This window comes from Lactuca sativa, chromosome 1 (assembly GCF_002870075.4).
Source record: "Lactuca sativa cultivar Salinas chromosome 1, Lsat_Salinas_v11, whole genome shotgun sequence".
Taxonomy (NCBI): Eukaryota; Viridiplantae; Streptophyta; class Magnoliopsida; order Asterales; family Asteraceae; genus Lactuca; species Lactuca sativa.
Window position 1 is genome coordinate 23,108,178 of NC_056623.2, and position 5,533 is coordinate 23,113,710.

The 5,533-nt window shown below is 39.1% G+C and overlaps 1 long non-coding RNA gene across 1 annotated transcript; it reads left to right on the forward strand.

Moving 5' to 3' along the window:
* Positions 1–2,787: 2,787 nt before the first annotated feature.
* Positions 2,788–4,966, forward strand: LOC111876290 (uncharacterized). The gene is made up of 4 exons (XR_002844964.3): positions 2,788–3,056; positions 3,163–4,005; positions 4,089–4,464; positions 4,611–4,966. It is a non-coding gene; the product is annotated as an uncharacterized LOC111876290 (long non-coding RNA).
* The last annotated feature ends 567 nt before the right edge of the window (positions 4,967–5,533 follow it).

The following is a 5,533-nucleotide window of genomic DNA, read 5'->3' on the forward strand; positions in this document are numbered from 1 at the left end:
TACAAATAATAAAACATAAAATACAATTACTTAATGCAGTTTTTGACTTATCTGTTCCATCCTAATTCTCTTTATCTTAACCTGACGCTCTTATCTCCTCCCAGTATATCGGATTTTTTCCCAGTTTTTATAACAAAACTGAATCCGTATGGACCGATTCTTAACACAATTGAGGAACTAAAGTTACTTTCAAATTTGAATCCCCAAATCATCTCATAACTCAGCCCCATCTCCTTATAAATTAGAGTGGAATCAATCTTTTACTTCATGTTAGACCCATCCAACTTTTCTTCAAGTAGTTCCAGTCTACTTCAGCAATGACGGTGACCCAACCCATTTTTCCAGCAACGACCGCTAACCGCCACATCATCATTGTACGCTGCCATCCAGAAAACCTTGGCGTTGTTTCCACCATGACAGACTTCCAAGGATGCAAAACCACTATAGGATCAGAAATCGACAATCACAAGCATTTATCACCGCCTTCACCATCTCATTCTGTAACATCCCAAAATTCAAGACTAAAAATTTTCTTTAATAAAACATTACATAAAGCAAAATTATCGATCCAAACATAATCAGAGTATTAGTTTCCAAAACACATGTTCGTTATCAGAGTAAAACATTCCCAGGCTATCTAATCTATGGTGTGTGCCATGCGATCACCCCGAGCTCTTCCCTCCGCTACCGGAAGTACCTGAAACCAAAACTGAAAACCGTAAGCACGAAGCTTAGTGAGTTCCCCCATCATACCATACAATCACATATCATACATACTGTCGGTCAATTCTGGGGTGCCCGACATACCCAGTACCGCCATTCTGGGGTGCCGACCTACCCGTGTCAAGCCATTCTGGGGTGTTGACTACCCATGTCAATCCATTCTGGGGTGCTGACTACCCTTCGGTCCTAACGACCGAACCTCGGGGACTATTTCACCCCATACTACTACTACTATCACATATCATAACGTAACAGATTATCAGACATATCTGGGGTGTCTGAACTACCCTTCGGTCCTAACAACCGAACTTGGGGACTGCTCCCCTCCTACTACCTCTAACTCATATAACAGATCATGCTAGCATGTAAACATAACATCACATACTGTCAGACGTATCTGGGGTGTCTGACTACCCTCCGATCCTAACAACCGAACTCTACTGATGAGTTAGGGAACCCCGTCCATGCTCTTATTGATAGTGAGATACGGGCCCAGCCCACACTCACTCTTTCCCTAACTTGGGCCTCGCCCCTGATCTGCTACTAATGAGATATGGAACACCATCCACACTCTGCTATTGGTGAGCTACGGGACCTCCCCCACACTCACCTCCCTACCAGGCACATACAAGTATCACACAGACCACAAGTATAAACTATCACATAAACCATTCCTTGGGCACCCGCCCGCTATCATTGGACCTCGTCCTGAATATCATACTAGCATACTGTGCCTAGGGCTAACCCCCGGGTCTTTTACTCATAACTACATGGGCCGACATTGTGGCCGTAGACCCATTCACACAAAAGGGAACTCACCTGCGCTGGCTGAACACGCGATGATCCAGCTAGCTGCTGTCCGGCAACTCTCTGAACTCCTGCTCCACCAGCTCCCCGAGCTATCAATATCAATGCAACATTTATTCTAACTGACCCCCGAAAGACAACCAAGTCAACTCTGGTCAAAGTCAAAGTCCTGGTCAAAGTCAACCTCCTAGGTCAACCCTACTCGCCGAGTCAACCTACTGACTCCCCGAGTTCATAAGTTCAGAGTCCTTCCATTCGCGAATCGACTCGCCGAGTCAGTCCATGACTCGCCGAGTCTACCGATTTCCAAGTCCTGACCTGTCCGACTCACCGAGTCTCCACTCGACTCATTGATTCGAGTCTCAACTCGAAGGGTTTGGGGTTTCGCGACCTGACTCGCCGAGTCCAAGAACAGACTCGCCGGGTCCAAGACAACCTTCAACAGACTCGCCGAGTTGATCTTCAAACTCGCCGAGTTCCTTCCCAACTTCATCCGACTCGACGAGTTGTTCATCCCACTCATCGAGTTCCTCCTCATCTTCATGCTACTCGTCGAGTCCACTCAAAGGACTCGTCGAGTCCATTCAGATCTACATACATGCAGAGGACTTTTGAGTCATGCATGGACTCCAAACTGTAGATCTACCCTTCCCAAGCCTACTCCTCACGTAAAGTTGCAAACTTTACGTGTAGAGAAGGAGATCTAGGCTAAATACACCATAAACTATGGTTTAGGGCAAAGAGGCTCCATAATCAACTCAAGGGCTGATACTTTATGCTTCCCAAGACCAAAATATGCTTAGATCTGAAGTAGCAACTCCAGATCCGGCTTCTAACTCAAATGGATGACTAACCATGGCTTACAAAGCCCCAAATCTCACAACCATAGAAGATCTAAAGGAAGGAAACAACTTAATACCTTCAATAACTCAGAAAGGTTCCACAAACTCCAGAGCTAAGGCCAACCCTTGAAGCTTCAATGATTCCCCTCTTTCTTCTTCCTTCAAATCACCCAAAAAAAATGGCTTGGAAGCTTGAATGCACAACAATGGAGACTTAGGGTTCGTATTCTGGGTGAGAGAGGCAGTAAAGGAACCATAGGGGAGAGAATGAGACGTTTAAATAGGCTCCAAGTCCCGAATTTAGGGTTTTCCTCGTACAGACCAGACTCGCCGAGTCTCCTTGGCCGACTCGCCGAGTCGGTCACTTACTCCTCGACCCAGATCCCGCTTGGACTCACCCAGTTTCTCCTTGGACTCGTCGAGTCGTCCCTTAAACTTAGGGTTTCCTTTACTTTCTTGGCCTTCCTACTTTGACTTTGGGTGTTACACATTCATCAGCGGCCCTATTCACTAGTCACCACCCTCCACCGCCAGACCAATCATCATCACCACCGGATTAACATTACACCAGCGCACCACCATCGCATCAGTCGTCTCTCTCTAAAATCGAACGACCATCATTAAATGTCATCGACCTCCTCATTTACCATTTGCAATCTAAAAAAAAAGAACCTCTGATTTCAGGTATCACATAAAAATATTTCTTAATTTTTTTTTCTAATTGAATCGAATTGGTGATGGATCAAACCATTGTTTACGCTGTCAATTTTTTGTGGATTTTTCAATGCAGGGGAAGACATTTCTAATCGAATCGAATCATTACTCCCAAAAATTTGTTGAAATTGGTGATACGGGTAGATAAAAAAAAATGTTTTTTGAACATAATTCATACAGTTACTTATTGATAGTGTCATTTACATGAATTAGAGCTCTCACTCATTCATACGAAAGTTGTTGCACCACCACCACTCTCCTCATTCCCACTTCCGTTCGTTTGTTTGTAGGTGTGTGAATTGAGATATATATAATTTGGTTTATAAGTGTGTGTCTTGAATACATGAAATTCATGGCTAAATGACCTCATTCAATCATGTATTCTCTATATTTACCCCTTCAATCTGTTCAGTTAGAATTTTGATACATGATTTTTGTGGTGTATTTCTTTGATTTATAGAATTTCAAAACTTTGATGAAGGTGGAGCGATTTAATTTAAAGAGTCAAGTTGTATCTTTCTTCAATATCATAACAAGTTTGTTTTTATTATATGAAACTTTATAATTTGTTTATACATCAATATATTGGAGTTGGATTTATGTTGCCATGGGAATTTTACTGTGATAGATGTTGTTTGGATTTCCTTTTGCGATGTTGACCATTTTACCCCTACTGGTTACTATTGCTCAGTTGATGCCCTTATATTTCTTAGTTTTTCCCTTGGTTATCTTATTAGTGCATCAAATTGTTTGTTTTCTGATAAAAGCTTCAATTTTTTTGGTTGGGGTGTTAATCACATGTAATTTTGGTGTGTAATGAGCACCAAGAGCAGGAGAAATAGCCATTTCAAGTGCCAACAGTCCTAAAAATTTTCATACATGATGACTAGTTCAATGAAAGTTGGGGTGGTAAACACAGGTAATTTGCACTTGACTATTTTTTTAAAATTGATATTTTGCTTCTAATCATATAAACTTTTGTTGTGTGTTTTTTTGATGAAGTCGTTTGTTAACTAAATATAAAAGAAAAATGGCTCCAAAAGTCCAAAGCCACATGGATGGCCAGGTGCAATAGATAAACGTCATGGCAACTTCTTTGCAAGATCAACATGCAGACATGTTTCCATCTCCACTTGCCTTTAGGCTATATAACTCAATGTTTGTGTTTGCTTAATTACTCCTTCAATATATATTTTTAATGTATTTTTTTTACTACTTTGTATTTTTGTTTTATGTGTTCTTTCATTGTTTTTTTTGTATATGTGACATTTCATTGGTTTTGAATGTTTTCACTGATCTTCACCATTTAAACTGTGCTTCCTTGTTAATATGACATCGAGGAGTTGGAAGTATCAAGCGGCGGTATCTACTTTTATCGGTAACCTTCCACTTATTTACCGTATTATCTAATGTAACATTCATTATTTAAGTTGTAAATAGTTTGATTTCAAGAGCTAATAACATTTGTGTTCATGTTTTTGTTTGATTATATGTAAAATGATCAACTGTGTAAACATATTTCAGATTTACATGAAAAAGGACATGCTTATTTTTTATACACCAGTTAGGCATATAATGTGCTTGTAGTAATGCCCAAGAGACAACACAAAAGGAGGTGAGTTCTGTAATACTATAAATAATCTCTGTTTACACTTTACAGTAACCCATGTATAAATAATATATGTTAAAGACAAAGGGTTAAGATGCAATTGCAGTTAAACGACTTGAAATCTTTGTGTATGTATATGTCCTTAATCTACAATTTTTCTTTTTTGTTTTGTAATTAGCAAGCGATTTTTATTTAATGAAACTATGAAATATTTATGTGTATGTGTATGTACCAGATGAACCAAATTATTATCTACTTTGACAGCCAAAAAGTTGTTTTGTATACGTATATTTGGAAACCTTGAAATGTACCAAGTATGTCTATTTCATGTTTAATTGTTACAATATTGACAGATTGGTGTGCTGCCACCATGTTTATTAAGTTGCATAAGTAATTCATATTTCTCATTTCATGTTAGTTGTGGTTATAGTAGCTAAAAAAATGATGGTTGAAAATACATATATTGGAAACATAGTTATGGCTGCAGGGACACTGGTTCATATTGTTGTGTACATTATTTCATTATACTAGATCAAGTTCATTATAAATAATGAGGATAATGACTTGAAAGGGTAACGAACTTTCGACTTTGTTCACGTTTAGTCACTAAACTTTTTTTCGTTATCTATTTGCCATTGAACTATTGAAACTGTTCAAATTTTCCCTTATGACTGGCTGTTACCGGTCATAAGGGTAAAATGTGAACAGTTTCAATAGTTTAGTGGCAAATAGATAACGAAAAAAGTTTAGTGACTAAATGTGAACAAAATCGAAAGTTCGTTTCCCTCTAAAAAGTTCATTGACTAAATGTGAATAAACTTCCTATTGTATTATGTTT